The sequence below is a fragment of the Sus scrofa genome, chromosome 1 (assembly GCF_000003025.6).
Source record: "Sus scrofa isolate TJ Tabasco breed Duroc chromosome 1, Sscrofa11.1, whole genome shotgun sequence".
NCBI lineage: Eukaryota > Metazoa > Chordata > Mammalia > Artiodactyla > Suidae > Sus > Sus scrofa.
In genome coordinates, this window is record NC_010443.5 from 241,218,793 (window position 1) to 241,239,484 (window position 20,692).

The 20,692-nt window shown below is 40.0% G+C and overlaps 1 long non-coding RNA gene across 1 annotated transcript in view; it reads right to left on the minus strand.

The window, feature by feature from the left end:
- Positions 1–20,692, minus strand: part of LOC106509214 — a 406,803-nt gene that overhangs the window by 73,324 nt on the left and 312,787 nt on the right. The gene's annotated exons all lie outside the window — the stretch shown is intronic.

The window sequence follows — 20,692 nt, forward strand, 5'->3', positions numbered from 1 at the left end:
ACCTTGGGTTTAAGTCCCAATCTGCGTTTAGGCTGGGTTCAAGTCCTGGCACATGGGTTCAAGTCCCGGTTCATGTTCTGGCCATTAGCGCTGTCAGTTTCAAAATGGCTGTAGTGCTTCTCATAGAGTTGTTGAGAGAACTGGATAATATAATGATCCAGTTACATCAAGCACTATGAAAAATGAAATAGGAGTTCCCATTGTGGCTTAGTTGTGGCGAACCCAACCACTACCTATGAGGATGCGGGTTCAATCCCTGGCCTTGGCTCAGTGGGTTAAGGATCTGGCATTGCCATGAGCTGCTGTGGTGTAGGTCACAGACGCAGCTCAGATCTGGCGTTGCTGTGGCTATGGCACAGGCCATCAGCTACAGGTCTGATTTGACCCTTAGCCTGGAAACTTTCATATGCCACAGGAGAGGGCCTAAAAATAAATAAATAAATAAATAAATAAATAAATAAAAGAAATAATAGAGATATATGATTACATTAAAACATGCTTATTGTGGGACCTAAATTACACTGGTTGGATCCTGGAGATATGCCAGGAATAGAAAGTTAATTCAAAGCCTGTGGTTTAATTTGGGGGAGAACAAACATTTCAACAGATGGGATTCCAACAAAATGAATGTCTATCCAAGCAACAGTTTCTCTGATTCCATTCAGGTGGTAGAGTCTAGCTCAGGTTACCACGTGGAGGAGGAGGGAGAGGGGTGGGGGGAGGAGGAGGGGGAAACACTGGCTTGGTTTAGAGATTCAAAACAGAATATGGTTTCAGACCAAAGGAGCCTCTGGAACATTAGAGATTTTGCCATTCCATTAATTCATGAATTCATTCCGAACATATTTCTCAGCATCTACTATGTGCTAGGCCCTATCCCAGGCCCTGAGAACACAGGAGTGAACAAGGCAGATGAGGTCCCTGCTCCCATGGAGGGTCTATTTTACTGAAGGTGGAAAGGAGCGTAAGAACATAATTAAGTAGAAAATCATTACTGGGAAGTATGTCTGTCTGGTCACTGACAATGGAGCATAATAATGTGAGAAAAAAGAACGTATACATGTATGTGTAACTGGGTCACCATGCTATACAGTAGAAAATTGACAAAACATTGTAAACCAGCTATAATGGAAAAAATTCATTATAAATTGTAAAAAAAAAAAAAAAAAAAAAAAAAAAAAGGAGACAATTATATGAACAAGACTGTGAAAGACAAGATAATCGCCCCTAAGGAAGTCCACATCCTAATCCCTGGAAGCAGTGAATGTTACTTTATATGACAAAAGGAACATTATAGGTGTGGTTAGGTTAAGGACTTTGAGTTGAAGAAATTATCCTGGATTATCCAGGTGGGTCCTAAATGTAAACACAAGGCTTCTTATAAGAGGGATTCAGGAAGTGAGACAGGAAAAGGAGATAGGATGGCAGAAGCAGAGGGAGAAAGGCTATGCAATGCAGGACACAAACCAAGGATGCAGGCAGGCTACAGAAGCTGGAAAAGGCAAGGAATGGATTTTCCCCTAGAGCCTCCAGAATGAACCAGCTCTGCCAACATTTCAGAGACTCATTCAAGACTTCTGACCTCCAGAACTTTAAGAGAATATTCATACAGATAGCCCCCAACTTACAATGGATCTACTTAACAATTTTTTGACTTTATGATGGCACAAAAGTGGTGGTATGAATGCAGTAGAAACTGTACTTCACATTTTGAATTTTGATTTTTCCTGGGTTAGTGATATACAGTAAAACACTGTCTTATGATCCTGGCAGTGACAGCCCCGCCTCCCAGTCAGCCACGTGATCACAAGGGTAAGCAACCAATACACTTAACAACTATCCTGTACCCAGACAACTATTCTATTTCCCACTTTAAAGTGTTCAGCAAATTCCATGAGATACTGAACAATTCATTATAAAATAGGCTTCATATAGATGATTTTGCCACACAATAGGCTGGTTGTAAGTGTTCTGAGCATGTTCAGGGTAGGCTAGGCTAAGCTATGATGTTCAGTAAATTAGGTGTATTAAATGCATTTCGACTTAGGATATTTTCAAATATCCTAACAATGGATTTATTGGGATATAACCCCAATATAAGTCTAGGAAAATCAGTATGTTGTTTTAAGTCACTAAGTATGTAGTAATTTGTTATGGTAGCAACAGAAAGCTAATATAAAGATCACGTTAGCTGATGATAAGTTCTGTGAAGAAAATTTAAGGGGGCACGATGGTGTGACTAACTGGGGTGAGAACAGGCTACTACTTTCACCTGGGTGGTCATGAAAGCGGTCTCTGAGAGGATGCCAGCTGACAATGTACACAAGGCAGTATGGCTCAGCTTCTCTGTTGCCTTGTCCCCCTAGCAAGGAAAATGAGGCTCACTGGCATTTGACAGTTTGACATTGTTGGTCCAAAGAATAAAGACTCATTCAGGTCACTTTTTAAATTTTTTTGGTCTTTTTATGGGTGCATCCACGGCATATGGAAGTTCCCAGGCTAGGGGTCGAATCAGAGTTCTAGCCACTGGTCTATACCACAGCCACAGTAATGCCAGATCTGAGCTACATTTGTGACCTACACCACAGCTCAAGGCAACACCAGAACGTTTAACCCACTGAGCAAGGTGAGGGATTGAACGTGCATCCTCATGGATACTAGTTGGGTTCATTATCCCTGAGCCGTAATGCGAATTCCTCATTCAGGTCACTTTGAAGGATGAACTGCTTATTGAAAGGATACAGGTAGAAGCAAAGAAACCAAAATTATCACCCTTGACCAAATCCTAAGGAAATGGAAGGATAAAATCCTTAGTAAGACTCCCAGACAGAAGAACTGCATTACAGAGATAGGAACAGAGTTGCTCAGAAATGGAAAGTTGCTCAGAATCCAGAGCAGGTCGGACATGGTCACTAGAGGAACAGACGATCCTTAGCCTAAACCTCCCCGTTTAGCTGACTTCTGTGTCTGTCTCCGATTCTCTCCATGTATCTTTCTGCCTTGGATCCAAATACCAATGGTTTACTATACTAAATTCTCTAAACTTTCATTAAACTCCCCAAGAGAGAAAATCTGATAGGTCAATTAGTTGCCATCCTCCATCATTTGTCATTGGTCAACCTAAAGATTGGCTGTCTGTGGGTCAAGTTCTCCCTGATCCAATCAGCTCTGGCGAGAGTAGCCAGATTGCTTGGCCATCAGTGCAGGAGGAAGTTCCCAGGACCACAGCAGAGAGAAAGGAGGTCAGGTCTGGCTGCTTCCTTCTACAAAGGCTGTGGGTGGAGCTAGAACTCAGCACAAAGACTCATCTCAGTAAATCCAAATTCCTGGAGAAGGGAACCTGCTTCCCTGATATCTTATATCAAGAACTTCTTAGTGCTATTTGTAAACAAAGAAATCGATGTAAAATTATAGTACTAAAATTATACACACCCTTATCATTTGAGTTATTCGAGCAGCCACTCTTTCAAGATGATACAGAAAGGATTTCTTGGAGTTCCCATTGTGGCACAGTGGAAATGAATCCAACTAGGAACCATGAGGTTGCTGGTTCAATCCCTGGCCCTGCTCAGTGGGTTAAGGATCTGGCGTTGTTGTAAGCTGTGGTGTAGGTCGCAGATGCGGCTTGGATCTGGTGTTGCTGTGGCTCTGGCGTACGCTGGCAACTAAAGCTCCGATTTGAGCCCTAGCCTGGGAACTTCCATATGCTGCAGGTGCAGCCAAAGAAAAGACAAAAGGACAAAAAAAAAAAAAAAAAGGATTTCTTCACACTGGTGTCTGACCTGAGAGGTTTTCTTAGAAACCACCTGCATTTCTCAGATACATGGAAGGATAGTCTGTGTGGAAGGTAGATGTAAGGGCAGTTGGTCCAGATGACCTCTAGGTTGTGACCCTGGCTGAAAGGAACAGAGAACAAGAAGGAACAAGAGGTTAAAAGAAAATCAGAGTCCAGTTCCTCTTTCTCCATCAGAGCTTAGACATGAACTCAGGTGGATGTTTCACAAGATCATGGAGTCCAGACAAATGTTCTCCTCCACTCTCATCCCTTCAGCAGATGGAGCCCACCAGATGGAGTGACTGTGGAGATAGGAGGAAAGTTCCCAGGGGTTCCCGGATACCATGAAAGATGAAAAGGTTTAGGATTCAATCATCTTAGGGATCCCAAGTATGAAAGTCCTTTTATAGTTTTCTTTTAACCGTTACGATAGACTGGAATGGTAAGAAGATCTTTATTAGCCCATTTCACTGATGAGGAATTGGAGGGTTGCAGAGATGAATACCCATGATGTCCAGCGACCCCTGACCTGGAAGCAACATTCCCATCTGGGCAGCTCCCAGAGCAGTGGGATTCCCATTCCCAGCTCCTTAGTGTCAGCTCCCTTTTCTCCCACCATACACACAGCTTTCCTTGGGCAGACCTTCAGGATCTAATAATCACAACTGTGCAGTAGAGAACAAGGGAAAACGATACCTAGAACACTGACAAGCTCTGGCTTGGGACAAATGGCCACCAGGCACAGTGTGGGCAGGAGGAGGAAGAGGGAGCCCAGGCTCCATCACTTACAAGCAGAGAGCCTATGTGAAAGCCACTTCACTTCCCAATCTCCATGCTCTCAGCCGTAAACTGTTGCCATTCACCCTGCCATGTTACAGAGCTAAGGTAAGGGGTAATACCAAGAAGTTTGTGGAAGTGCTTCTCAAACAATAGATTATTATAGCCGGAAGGAAGGTTGCTTGGCCAGACTAGAATCTCTCTCCAGGAAGCTGAATCTTCTCACCTACTCATTCGCTGTCCTAGGAGACTCTTTGCTCTCTCATTTCCAACCAGCTGTAATCAGCAGTAGTGGAAAGTAGGGCCTTTGCCTGAGCATTTTTATTTCCTCAACAGCTCAATGACTCTTAACTGAATGAGTGTTCGTGCAATGTTGTACAGCCTATACATATTTTCCTGTAAGCCATTTCATTTATTCCTCACAAAAAACTAATATTGATTATAACCCTCTTTAGTGAGTACTAACTATGGGCCAAGCACTGCTATTAGCTTTTTTCACTGCATTATCTCATTTATGCATCACACAGCACTATGAGACAGGTGTACTATTATAATCTCCTTATTCCAGATGGGAAAGCTGGAGCACAGAGAGGTTACAGAACATGCCCAAGTTCACAGAGTAAATAAGTGACAGAACTGGGATACACTCCCAGGGAGGCTGGCTCCAGAGACTATGCCATTTATAGCATGTTAACCTGGTTAGCATGTTACAACATGCTAAGCTTGTAGCAGCTATTTCATTTTTATTTACACATGCCATGTTATTCAAACTTCGCAATAGCCCTGCAAGTCAGGTAATTCCATTATACTGGAAAGGAGCGGTAAAGTGATTTTTATGAATCCTCAGTGTAACAGAGCAGGATTCTTAATGGGTCTTCTCACTTAAGTCTGGTTCTCTTCCCGTCACACATACCTCTCTCATAATAAAGGTAAAAACAAGCTCTTTTCAAGGTGCTCTGGAGATAATTGAGATAACAAAGGGCAAGTGGTTTGATTTTCTTTGGAAGAAAGGTTCTTGAGAAACTTAACATTTGATTATTGTTCCTGCGTTTTCAGTGAGGAGCAGCAGTGTGGGGGTGATGCCAAATATCAATCAGGCAACGAACAAATCAGTCATCTTCTGGGTAAGTGCGCACATCAAATTAGCATTTTAGGAGTGAGGCAGAGAATGATGTTTCTAATAAGTCTCTCTCCAAAACATACACCAGCTTTCAGAGATATTTCTAATGTCTAACATTCATAGGATTTTCACAAGAAAGTTAGTAATCCAAAAACTCTCCTAGGCAATCAGTGTTTTCTCTTAGAAATTGTAACAACAATAATTCTGAAGAAAGCAGTAAATTTTACTTCCTTATTTTCCAATTTCACATACCCCGCAGTGGTCATATGTGGGATGTTGTTGATTTCTAAAGAAAAAGCTCATTTTACCCAGTGGAATTTTTACAAGAGTGGAAACTTACAAAAGATGATCCCTTAGAGAAATCAATAAGCCATCATTTACCATAAATATAAGAAAGCAAGATATAATCTTTTACCTTGAGTAGTTAGAAATGACCTAGAAACATGGAGGGACATGTGGTAGTGATAGAGGCCTTTTTAATTCTTCTTGTTGATTCAACTTTTATTCTTCTGTTGAAATTATGGTAAAAATTTTCAATTATTTTTATAGTACTTGCATATGTTCCATGAATTTTTTCCAGCCTTATTGAGATATAATTGACATATAACATTGTATAAGTTTAAGGTTGTTGAAAGTGATGGTGTGACTCACTTACATATTGTGAAATGATTACCACAATAAGGTTAGTTAACACATACTTTACCTCACATAATATGATTTTTCTGTGTGTGCTGAGAACATTTCAGATCTACTCTCCTTGAACTTTCAAGTTTACAGCACAGTACTGTTAACTATATTCACCCTGCTGGATATTAGATCTCCAGAACTTACTCATCTTACAGCTTGTACCTTTTGACTGACACTTCCCATTTCCCTCTACTTCCCAGCCCCTGGCAACCACCAATCTATTCTCTGTTCCTTTGAGTTTGGACTTTTCTTTTCTATAGATTCCACATATAAATGAGATCATACAGTATTTATCTTTCTCTTTCTGACTTATTTTACTCAGTATAATGTCAGCCATTTTGGAGCACATAGCTCTGACACTTAATAGCTCTGTAATTTTAAATAAGACCATCTCTTTTACCCTTAAGCTTCAATTACCTTATCTGTAAAATGGGGACAATAATAACACCAACTGGATCATTGATTGGGCAACTACCATGCATCAGAGACTGGCAGAAAGCTGGAGATACAGCATCTAACAAGACTGGCAAGGTCCTTCATTCTATGGAGCTTATGTTATAAAGGGACTCAACAAGTTGTTTGTAATCACAAGATATTATTACTGTTCTTGATACTTCTTGTTGATTTGAATTTGGTCCTATTTTTCCATAACATGTTCCTTAGAAAAGATTCTATTATTCCAATAGAAGACATTTTCTTTTTCTTGCTTAGTGTTTTGTTTGTTTTTTACTGTTGTGAAAAGTCTGAGTTGCTTACAGCCAAAAAAAAGAAAAAAAAAAAAAAAGGATGAAATTTGCTATACGGACCAAGCCTGGCAATTTCTCCAGAAGTCAGAGAATCCTGGAAAGGTAGAAGGTCTTCTTAGAACAATCTCTGAAGAAAGCATGCTTACTACTGAGTGCACAGGGAGTACTTTGAGTAGAAAGGATCCTGGAAGCATCCTAGGGATACAGCATCCTCCAAGAAGATGCATGGCAGCTGTGGCCTCTGGAGATAGAGATGGATATGCTTAGGAAGGGCCAGGCCTAAAGGTGCCCTCAGACATGTGTAGGTGAGGAGACCTGCCACAAATAAGAGGTGTACCTCCTCTCCAATGGTCTGCTCTGAGAGGGACACTTAAAGAGGTACACTGACCACTCACTCACCTGTGCACCCTTGCCTAGACCCACCCACCTCACATCTTCTCTATGGGATGCAAGCAGATTTCTCTGCTTCTGAGGCATCTGGATGGTTTCATCTGGAAGCTACTACATGGCTCTAGGACCTTATTTCCTAAGTTTGCACATCACCTCAGCCAATCTTTATTGCTGGCCACAAAGCTTTGAAACAGAAGGCACAGGGATAAAGATTCAACTCCCAATTTACCTCTGCATTTTTTTTAATGGCCACTCACGGCATATGGAAGTTCCTGGGCCAGGGACTGAACTCGAATCCCAGATGTGACCTGCATCACAGCTGCAGCAGCTCCAGATCCTTTAACCCACTGCTGGGGCCTGGTCAAACCTGCACCTCCACAGCAACACGAGCTGCTGCAATATAATTTCTACAGAGGGAACTCCTACACTTATTTATTTACAGAGATATTCCTAATTAATCTTTTTGATAAAGGGGTAAACAGTCTCACAGTTTATAGAGTTTTTAAAAATGGAGTTAACATTCCTAGAACTTCAGAATAACAAAATATTAGAGATGGAAGGACATTTCAGCCCATTAATCCAACCTCCTTTGTTCAAAGCTGAGGGAAAAGGGATTTGGAGAAGAGAAGGGACTCTTCTCAGGTCTTCTCATTAATATCTTAGAAATCTGGGACCATGAACCAAGTCCTCTGACTCCCAGTCTAGTGCTCCTTCCACCTCTTGATCAATTTACAACCTGGAGCAGGAAATTTGACTATCCTTCTAATCTCCTCCCAACTTGTGCAGCTACAAAAATAGATACAATCTGGAAGCCCAGCCATGCCAAATATTGTGGCAGACTTCCCAGCCTCACTCTCCTCCTCCCCCAGCTGATGAGAAGTTGAAGCTCCATAACACTCTTGCTAGAAATGTGAAAATTATTTCTCTTTTATTCTTTCTTATATATAAATCCCACTGCCCAACCAGGATCAAAAACCACTCAGGATCCACTATTCAGAGAGGAGGGATCAGATAGATCATCAGATAAACAGAGGCCCCTGTTTAGATTCTATAAATTTAAATATATATAACAATTGCGAATATTTATATTTTAAAAAGACCTAGACTAGTGATGAAAAAAAAAACATGAGGTCTTCAAGGAAAACCTATGTGGCTGCATGAAGTCTTCCTATAAAGAGGAAAATCCAGAAAGAGGTTGGACTTATTTAAAAAGTAATTTCAAATTGTGACTGGACCTTAAGAGAGAAGCATCCTAGAAACAAAGACAAGAATCTTTGAACATAGATGGAAGATGAATTTGAGAAACTGTTTTTCTTCATGCTGATACTTGGCAGCATACAAGAAAGAATCTATGAAGATATACATACAAGGTTGTTCACTGCAGCATTATTTGTAATAGAAAGAAAAAGAAATAATCTAAATCTCCTTCCATATGAGACTAATTAGAACAAACTATGGGGCATCCATACTGAGGAATATCAGGCAGCTGTTTAAAAACAGAAGGTTAGGCTCTATGTTCTAACACAGAATTGCACCCAATGTACATCAAGATACTATGAAGTAACAAGTAAGTCATAGTATATATAGTTTGATTCCCATTTGATCTAATAGGAAATGTATATATTTGTGTGTGTACAGAAAATTTCTAGAATAATATGCAAGATTATTTGCTGAGAAATGCTAATAGGAAGAAAAGGAGAATGAGAAGCTTTTGTCATCTTTTATCCTTCTGATGTGAAAGTTTTATCATGAGCATAGATTCTTTCTAATATATTTTCTATAAACCACAAAAAATCTAATATTTTTTAAAACCACAAAAAATTATCTAGAATTTATTTTTCTCATATATTTTAATTTATTAATAACTCTTCTACAGCATAAAAAATAATGAGTATAAGCCAAGAGGTCTTCTTCAAATCCCTTTTTTTCCTTTCTTCTAAAGTCTTCAGCCCTTGGATGAAATTTATCTGCCCCATCCTTGCCATCACCTTGTGTAGCTTTGAAGGCTGCCTATGTAAAATTCCTCAATCACATGCTTTATTGGCCTCCTTCACATACCCCAGTTTCACTCTACATCAGCCACCAGCTTTTGGATACTTGATGGACGTTATTGCGATACCTAGAGCTAGAACCTGGACTTTCCTTTTTCTGGTCAGAGCCCAGAAAGCTAAGATCACAAAAGTGTTGGCACAGATGCCTCAGTAAGTTCAACCAAATCATCCTTAATCTCCTCTTTTGATAAAAGTATACAGATCAGGGAATTTCCTTAGTGGGTGCCAGTGAAGTGCAGCAAGGCCTTTGCCCAAGTATCTGCAACATACTTGTGGAATCACATAGGGAAGAGTGGACTGAAACGTTGAGGGGACAGAGCTACAGATTTAACAAGTATGTCCTTAAGGTAGAGGTTACTGGTAATGGCAACCTGGACGGAGGCATCTAAAGGTCTACATAGGAGTTCATATTTGGGCCTTTTCTTTTTTTTTCTTTTCTTTTTTTGTTTTGGTGGGGAAAAGTATTTTAAAAACTATTTCTTTTAGGGGGGGGAGTGTGTGGAGGGGTGCTTCTCTTGCTCAACCCATTTTTCAGTGATTCAGAAGAAGACTGGAAAGCCATGTTTTCAATATACTAGCTTTTCACCTATCACACTAATTTTCTTTTCCTTCTAATTTTATGAAAGCATTCTAACCTGTGAACTTGAAAAGGTACACATTGGATCATTTCTAGTCCATGTTAACAAACTGACTGTCTACATACCTACATACTGTGTGATTCCATTTATATGCTGTTCTGGAAAAGGTAAAATGATAGAAATAGAGATAGAGAATAAAGGTTAGGGGTGGGAGTGGGACTGACTACAAAGGAGCAGCATGAGTGAATATTTTTGGAAAATGGAACTCTCCTATGTTATGATTGTGGTACTGGATGCTATGCATTTCGAAACCCATAGAACTATACATATAAGAGTGTAAATTTTACTGTCTGTAAATTTAAAAAAAACCTTGCTTTGTCATTTTGAGATCCTAATATCTATAGTAATATTAATAAATGATAATAATAATACATTTTTAACATGAATGTTAGCTTCTCAGTTCAGTAGTGTACTGTTGTAAAGGTAATATTCCTCCAGTTTCTCCAGTGTTGGAGTTGAAATATCTGACTGGACATACACATTATGTCATCTTTTGCATCCTGTCTCCCAGTTTCATCTCCAGTCACTGCTCTTTCCTTTCACTTCGCATTCCCAGTTCTAAGTATTCCAGGATGTTTCTTGCTCCTGTGCCTTTGCACAAACTCAACAGATAACGTCTTTGCCCTGCCATCTCCCTCCATCAACCGTGAAAACCTGTCACAGCCTTTAAAACTGAACTCAGTTAAGAGCTTCTTTGGAAAGGCTTCCTTGACTTCTGATACAAATTATGCTTACTTCTATGGCCACTTCTGCAACATTGAAATGTGAGTATGTATCAATGTACCACTCACTCCCTTATGACTCCATCACACTGAGCTCCTAGAGGGGTAGATACTGTGTGTTCTTATTTGCTTCTGCATCCCCAGAACTCAGCACAGTGTTGGATACATAATCTAGCACTCAATAAATATTTGTACATTTTAAATAACTTTAAACAACTCATGGGTTGTTGTTGTTGTTTTTTCTGATTAGGCAAACTAAATCACTAATTATGTGTTTGAAGAAGGGGGCATTTTTCCAAAAAAAAAAAAAAAAAAAAGATTCCCTAACAATATAGTCATTTTCCCTGTTCCAACATTTTGTTACCACTTGGGAACAATTTCATATATTAAGAGGATGCAATCAGCAGCAATCCATTTTACATCATGTTTTGCAAGATAAGAGTCCTATACCTCAATTTAGTCAATTTCCTTACTTCAGGTACTAGTGTAAAGAAGCTTGCCACAACTTTATGCAGTAATTCCCAATTCTTCCCTGAAATCCTTAATGCTTAAAATAAGAGGACAAGTCCTTCTGACTTCAGCTGGGCTTATCCTAACGTACCCAAAAGCAAAGGGAGAGATATGGATAAACCACACAGACTCTCTTGCTGCAAGAATCTCAGACTAGGGTTTACAGTAAAGCCCATGTGCCTTGCTCAAATACTAAGGGATATGAAGGGATTCGAGGGAGGGATTTCCCATCCCCCATGTTCCATATTCACCAAAGCTGATCTCATTCCCTGGCTCCTGTAACAGGATAGGTCAAAGACATCTGGCTGCTTCAGGCTGGGATTCTGGCAATGGCTGGGATGAACCCTTGCCACAGGCTGGTCTGTAAAGAGAGCTGCCAGCCTTGTTGTCACACTTGCCTGGGTCAAGGCTAGACCAGAGACTGCCTGAGGCTAGGGATGTGGGCAGACTGCTGGTGCAAGTAATGACAAGGCCAAAGCTGAGGGTATGGGAACATGGCCCAGGGCCTCGGGCAACACCACTATCTTAGAAGAAGAGTGACACAGGAACATGTGCTGTCACCTCTCTTACGTTCAATTTCCCTGTCAAAGACAGAGAATTAGAACCAGAGATTTCTAAGGCTCCCTTCTCAACTCTGGCTTAGGTAAAATGGCTTGGTCACAAACAAGGTCAGGCAGAAGCAGCGAGCTGGACCTCATGCTGAGCTAGAGGAGGACATATAAGAGCAGCCTTCAGGGATTTCTGGATGGCTCCTGAGGATTGCTGCTCCAATAGGCCTTGAGGAAGTGGTCTCCTAAATGGCCAGCTTTCCCAGGCCAGCTAACAAGCTATCTGCATAGAAGATATATGTCTACCCAAGAAAAGGCCTTTAGAGGCCCACAGAGCAGCACACGCACGATCTACTACAGAATCCTAGGGGCAGGATGGACATTTCTCAGCCCAGCTGCCCCATTCCATGCTGGCCCCAGGCTTGGCACAGTCCCTCCACCTCCTTTAAGCACCACCCCCTCCTCCTCTATCTCCAATGTATGCTTCATTAGGAAACAGCACATGTAGTGGAAATACAGCAACTTTAGAGTCTGAAGCCCTGGATTTGAGTCTCGGCCCTGTTGTGCATTCATGTGACCTTGGGTAGATTATTTCCCTATTACTACCTCAATGCTCTTTATCTATAAAATGGAAATTATATCATCCACCTCCAGAGATGTTTCCATGATTCAAATCAGATCACTAAATAACTATGCTCTGTAAACTAAAACACCAGATAGACCTCAGCCATTAGCCATGTCAAATTATTTTGGGAAATTGTTGGGGTCTAAATGATGCATAAATAAAACCAGAGCTGGAGAGAAAGACTCTCTAGGCTCTGTGCAGACTCGCTGTCTCCTATCCGTCATCTGGCGATCCCCACAACCCTCCCCTCCAGCCTTCCGGGCTTGGCTGCGGGGCCAGCCAGCCACTAACAGGACGGCTTGCTGCTCAAACCAGACAGTCCCCAGGGCTGGAGGCTTGTGCCTGTCAGCCTATCAGCTGGCAAACTGACAGACAAGGAATATGGCCAATAAATATCTAATCAGGATGGTACCAATTCTCAAATCTGGAGACTCAGGGCAGTGAATCCTAAGGGGTAACAGAGTAATACTAAATGCCAGCGATCTGGTGGGCCATGAACCTTGGAACTTCAAGGCTATGGACAATTATGGAAGGGTGGGGGATCTGGGGGAAAAGAATGCCAGTATTCCTTGTACAGAAGGTAGTGTGGGGAAAAATGCATGAAATTTGAGTCCCAAAACAATGTAATAGCAAGTCTACCTCTGCTATTTACCGACTATCTTTGGTCAAATCTAAACTTTGGTTTTCTTGTGGTGCAATGGGTATTATAATCATAATATCATTCTAGTAGCTAATAGTTACTAAAGGTATATTATGTGTCAGGAACTATTGTTTCCTGTCTTCTGTGAGTGTAAAACATGTAACCTGCTTTTCAGGGTTCTTCTGAGGTTACTGGGTAAAGTACGTGATAGGTTACTAGGCACTTGACAAGGATCAGCTTCCTGTCTGCGCCCCTTCTACTGTCCCATAAAATCCTACTGCTCTAGTGCAGCAATTTCTTTATCCTTTGTTAATCCTGCTCCACCACTTAGCAGCTGTGTAGCCTTGGGCAAGTTACTTAACCACTCTGAGCCTCGCTTTTTTTAAGAAAATGAAGTAAAAGAATGAGTGATGACATTACAGAATTGTTGTGGGAATGAAATGAGATGAAGATAAAGTGCTTAATGCAATGGTAGCACTTAGTAAATTATATGAATATTTGTTGCTTTAATGGTTACTTATAAGCGCTCATATTTGTGTCACATTTTTTACTTCACAAAGCACTTGCACATCTCTTAATTCTCAGGATTTATACTCTGTGAAACAGATACGGCAAGAATTATTATTCCTATTTGACAAAGAAATGAAGGCTCAGAATTGTGGAGTAAGCTACCTGAGGCCACATGGTGAATAAGAAGTGGAGATGAAACCTCCCAGATCTTCTTCCTCTAAGCCCAGTGCTTCTTTCACGTTAAGAAGCTGGTTGGAGTCACAGCCAGCTGCCAGAGCCAACCCTTCTGAGATGTCCCTTTGGCCTGAAAAGGAATCCTGTCTGGCAGCCAGTGGTGGCTGATGGTGGGTGAACACAGGGACCCAGAGTAAGCCCAGAGTCTCTGTAGCTGCTCTATAAATGGAATAAAAGGCCCATCCCAGGCAACTAGAGGCCCTTGTGGATAATTCATGGCAGGGACATTTATGAGCTAGGGGCATGGTTCTCTGTAGAAATAATTCCTGCAGAGCTTGGAAGTTCTCAGACATTTCAGGGCCCCAAATAAATTGAATGTAAAATTGTATGTATAGATACACCAGATATTTTTCTGGGGAGAACATCCAATGCTTTTATCAGATTCTCAGAAGCATCCTTGACCCACAGAAGTGAAAGAACAGTTGTTGTAAGCTGCCACTTTGACTTCTACACCTGAATCACCCTCTTCCAAGTCCTGTTCCCTCAGGGTGGCTTTTGTGAACAATGACCATGACCAAGAGATAGTTACCAACCTCTGCTTGCCTTGCCTGGCATGGCCTTTATTTTCTTCTTTTCTTTCTGTGTATATTTACCAAATTTACGTTAGTGAATAGAGAGTACCTTTATAGTCACTCAAACTAACAAAGTTGTTTTTTTTTTTTAAGTTTTAGGTCCATTATTTAACCCAAGAAACAAGAATTAACATAAGCAGGGTTTACCACTTTGTTTCAGCAAACACAATTTAGATGTGCTGTTTCTAATGAAAACCAAAACAGAGCAAATAATTAAGTTAAGAACAACAGCACCAATTTAGTAGTTTACCAATTAGCAATTCACTCCAACATGTATTGAGTAAATGCTGAGCTTACAGAACACCATGCTTAGTGCTTCCAGCCTAATTGGCCTCTCTGCAACACTTGCATGGCTGGCCTCTGTCATCTACACCACCACCTTCCTTTGGTCTTGGTGACACACAATTCTCTGATTACCTGTGGGTTCCTTGTGTGCATTCTTGTGCAGGTTCTTCTTCCTCTGCCCTCTCCTTAGATATTGACTCTGCCCACATGTCCCTTATTTTCTGGCTAGCTTTCTCACTGATGATTTCATTTGCTTTCATGAATTTATTTACCATTCCTATCCTAATGATTCCCAAATTTGTAACCCTAGCCCAAATATCTCAAAATATTTCTAGATCTATAAAGCCAACCTCCTGCTGGATACCCTCCATCTGAAGGTCACACAGACACTCAAACTCAACATGCCACAGGTTGAACTCCTTTATCCCAGGGTTAACCCACTTCCTAATCATGATCTTCCTCTTCTGCCTCCTGTTAGTGAATCCAAGTAAGACCCTTGGAGCTTGACTTCCTCTTTCCAATTGCCACATCCAATGATTTTACACTTGTTAGTTCTTCCCCAGCACATTTAGTAACCTTCACATAGCCTGGTTATTCTCCTAACTTGACTCACCTGGATGAAGGCAATAGCCTTCTTCTTCTTTTTTTTTTTTTTTTTTTTTTTTTTTTGTCTTTTTGCTATTTCTTTGGACCGCTCCCACGGCATATGGAGGTTCCCAGGCTAGGGGTCGAATCGGAGCTGTAGCCTCCAGCCTACGCCAAAGCCACAGCAACGCGGGATCCGAGCCATGTATGCCACCTACACCACAGCTCACGGCAACGCCAGATCCTTAACCCACTTAGCAAGGGCAGGGATCGAACCCGCAAGCTCATGGTTCCTAGTCGGATTTGTTAACCACTGCGCCACGACGGGAACTCCAGGCAACAGCCTTCTAATAAGGTTTCTTTGCCTCCATTCTTCCCTGCTTCCAACGATTTATGGAGCAGTCAGAGTGATTTTCCCAAAATGCAAACTAGATCATGTTACTCTTCTGCCTATGACTCTTTAGTGGTTCACCAGTGCCTTCAGGATAAGGTTCAAATGTCTGAGAATGTCTTACAGGTTCCTGTGTCTCCAACCCTCAACTCCATGCCTTTCTCTAGACTCTATCTGCTGCCATCTGTGTTCGTTAAGATTGAGATTCCAGCTGCTAAAACAAAGATGCAGATATCATCGTGGTTTTAAACAAGAGAGGCAATTTCTTCTCTCTCTTACATAGCAATCCAAGCAATAAGCAATTCAGAACTGACAGAAGAACCCTGGTTCCTTCCATCTTGTTGCTCTACTATCTTCACTATGCAGCTTCCATCTAAGGTAGTCTGTGGTGGTTGCTCTCACTCTTATCATCGCTTGCCTTCTCGGCCTAAAATAAAGTGCTAAAATGACAAGGGAAGCATCCAGAAGAGGCAATATATTACACCCAACCACAACCCATTGGTCATTACTAAGTTTCTTCCCCACACTTGGCTTCACTGGTAGCTATGAAATGCGGTATTTTGCTGAGTTGCCATGTGCTCTTACTTGTTTTGACATGAGATTTTGCAACCATTGAGAAGCCATTCTGTTCCCACAGGATGACATTCTTCTTCTCCCAAAGAACTTGCTACACTCAATTTTAATTGTTTATTTATCTATATTCCCATATAGACTATGATATTCTTTAGTGCTTTTACTTCATCTTGTTCATCATTGTCTCCTTAGTGCCTAGCACAATGCCTCCTGCATAACAGGTTATTCATAAATATTTTTTGTTTGGATTAATTGACAAAAATTAAAAGTAGAACCCTGAATTGTATATACACAGTATGAACTTAACTGCGAAAAAAAAAATGCCACCAAAAACCAAACAAATAAAAATACCAACATGAAAAGAGTCTTGAATGGAAACATGTCAAAATGTTGAGAAGTTGTTGATAGGCAACAAGATTATGGTGGTTTCTTTCTGCTTCTAGTAGTAGTATTTTAATGGGGGGGATAATATTAAAATCAAAGGGGGACATAATGCTCCTTTTAATTCATATTAACATCTTGAAACACCTCAATTAAATATAAAAAGAAAAACAAACAAAACATAAAGTCTGCAGAAGGAAGGAAACCATAAAGATCAAAGAGGAAATCAATAAAAGAGAGATTAAAAAAAACAGTAGAAGGAATCAATAAAACCAAGAGCTGGTTCTTTGACAAGGTAAACAAAATTGACAAACCTCTGGCTAGACTCACCAAGAAGAGGAGAGGAAAAAACCAAATAAACAAAATCAGAAATGAAAAAAGAGAAGTCACAATGGATACTACAGAAATACAAAAAACCATGAGAGAATACTATGAACAATTGTATGCCAACAAAATTTGACAACCTAGAAGAAATGGACAACTTTATACAGACTTACAGCCTGCCAAAACTGAATCAAGAAGAAGTAGATCAACTGAACAGACCGATCACTAGAAACAAAATTGAATATGTTATAAAAACACTCCCTACAAATAAAAGTCCAGGACCAGATGGCTTCACAGGTGAATTCTACAAAACATACAAAGAGGAACTTATACCCATCCTCCTTAAACTTTTTCAAAAGGTTGAAGAAGGAACACTCCCAAAGACATTCTATGGTGCCACCATAACCCTAATTCCAAGACCAGACAAAGATACCACCAAAAAAGAAAACTATAGGCCAATATCTTTGATGAATATAGATGCAAAAATTCTCAACAAAATTTTAGCCAACCAGATCCCACAACATATAAAAAAAGATCATACACCACGACCAGGTAGGATTCATCCCAGGTTCACAAGGATGGTTCAACACACACAAATCAATCAACGTCACACACCACATTAACAAAAGAAAAGTCAAAAACCACATGATCATCTCAATAGATGCAGAAAAAGCATTTGACAAAGTCCAACATCCATTCATGATCAAAACTCTTACCAAAGTGGATATAGAGGGAACATACCTTAACATAATAAAAGCCATTTACGACAAACCCACAGCAAATATAATACTCAATGGAGAAAAGCTGAAAGCCTTTCCACTAAAATCTGGAACAAGACAAGGATGTCCACTCTCACCACTGCTATTCAACATAGTATTGGAAGTCCTAGCCACAGCAATCAGACAAACAAAAGAATTAAAAAGCATCCAAATAGGAAGAGAAGAGGTAAAACTGTTACTATATGCAGATGACATGATACTATATATAGAAAAGCCTAAGGACTCAGCCCAAAAACTGTCTGAACTGATCAACAAATTCAGCAAAGTAGCAGGATATAAGAGTAATGTTCGGAAATTGTCACATTTCTGTACATAAACAATGAAATATTGGAAAAGGAATACAAAAATATAATACCTTTTAAAATTGCACCCCAAAAAATCAAATACCTGGGAATACACCTGACCAAGGAGGTAAAGGACTTATATGCCAAGAACAATAAAACATTAATAAAGGAAATTAAAGAAGATGTAAAGAAATGGAGAAAAGATATTCCATGCTCCTGGGTTGGAAAAATTAATCTTGTAAAAATGGCCATACTACCCAAAGCAATTTACAAGATTCAATGCAATCCCTATCAAATTACCCATTACATTTCTCACAGAACTAGAATAAACAATCCCAAAATTTATATGGAACCACAAAAGACCCAGAATGGCCAAAGCAATCCTGAGGAACAAAAACCAAGCAGGAGGCATAACTCTCACAGACTTCAGGCACTATTACAAAGCCTCAGGATTCAAGACAGTGTGGTACTGGGACCAAAACAGACAGACCGACCAATGGAACAGAATAGAGAACCCAGAAATAAATCCAGACAGTTATGGTCAATTAACCTTTAATAAAGGAGACAAGAATATAAAATGGGAAAAAGACAGTCTTTTCAGGAAGTATTTCTGGGAATCCTGAACAGCTGCATGAAAATCAATGAAACTAGAACACACCCTCACACCACGCATGAAAATAAACTCAAAATGGCTTAAAGACTTAAATATAAGACAAGACACCATCAAACTCCTGGAAGAGAACATAGGCAAAACATTCTCTGACATCAACCTTATGAATATTTTCTCAGGTCAGTCTCCCTAAGCAATAGAAATAAGAACAAAAAGAAACCAATGGGACAAGCTTTTGCACAGCAAAAGAACCCAAAAATAAAACAAAAAGACAACTTACAGAATGGGAGAAAATAGTTTCAAATGATACAACTGACAAGGGCTTAATCTCTAGAATATACAAGAAACTTATACAACTCAACAGCAAAAAAGCCAACAACCCAATGGAAAAATGGGCAAAAGACCTGAATAGACATTTTTCCAAGGAAGATATGCAGATGGCCAATAAGCACATGAAAAAATGCTCAACATCACTGATTATTAGAGAAATGCAAATCAAAACTACCATGAGATACCACCTCACGCCAGTCAGAATGGCCATCATTAGTAAGTCCACAAATAACAAATGCTGGAGGGGGTGTGGAGAAAAGGGAACCCTCTTGCACTGTTGGTGGGAATGTAAGCTGATACAACCATTATGGAGAACAGTATGGAGATACCTTAGAAATCTATACATAGAACTACCATTTGACCCAGCAATCACACTCATGGGTCTATATCTAGACAACACTTTCCTTAAAAAAGACACATGCACCCACATGTTCGTTGCACTATTCACAATAGCCAAGACCTGGAAACAACCCACATGTCCTTCGACAGATGATTGGATTAGGAAGAAGTGCTATATATACACAATGGAATACTTCTCAGCCATAAAAAAGAATGACATCATGCCATTTGCAGCAACATGGATAGAACTAGAGACTCTCATACTGAGTGAATTAAATCAGAAAAAGAAAGACAAAATACCATACGATATCACTTATAACTGGAATCTAATATATGGCACAAATGAACCTTTCCCCAATAAAGAAAATCATGGACTTGGAGAATAGACTTGTGGTTGCCAAGGGGGAGGGGGAGGGAGTGGGGTGGTTGGGGAACTTGGGGTTAATAGATACAAACTATTGCCTTTGGAATGGATTAGCAATGAGATTCTGCTGTGTAGCACTGGGAACTATGTCTAGTCACTTATGATGAAGCATGATAATGTGAGAAAATAGAATGTGTACATGTATGTGTAAATGGGTCACCATGCTGTACAGTAGAAAAAAAATTGTATTGGGGAAATAACTATTAAAAAATAATAATTAAAATAATCAGGAACAAATACAAAAAATAAAAACATCTTGATAAGTCTCACTTAAGAATTGATAATTATATTGCTTTTGAACATTGGTCTTCCAAAACACTAAGGCACCAATTTGGAATGAACTTTTTTATGCTAACATTTAGAATTAGGAATTACCACGTCCAGCCTGATCATTTCACAAGTGGGAAAATCAAGGTACAGGGAGAAGAAGTGAGAAGGGTTTTTGTTTTTTTAAAACTGTGGTAAGAACCCTTGACATGAGATCTATCCTCTTAACAAATTTTTAAGTGCACAATACAGTACTGTTGACTATTGCTACAATGTTGTACAGCAGAGCTCTAGAACTTATTCAACTTGTATAATTCAAACTTTATATCCATTGAATAGCAACTTTCCATTTACTTCTCCCCTTAGCCCCTGGGAACCCCAATTTTACCCCCTGTTTCTATGAGTTTGACTATTTTAGTTATCTCTTGTAAGTGGAATCATGTAGTATTTGCTTTCCTATGACTGCGTACTTTCATTTAACAAAATATCCTTTAGGTCCATCCACGTCGTGGCAGATGGCAGGATTTTCTTTTTTTAAAGGCTGAATAATATCTCATTGAATGTGTATACCACAT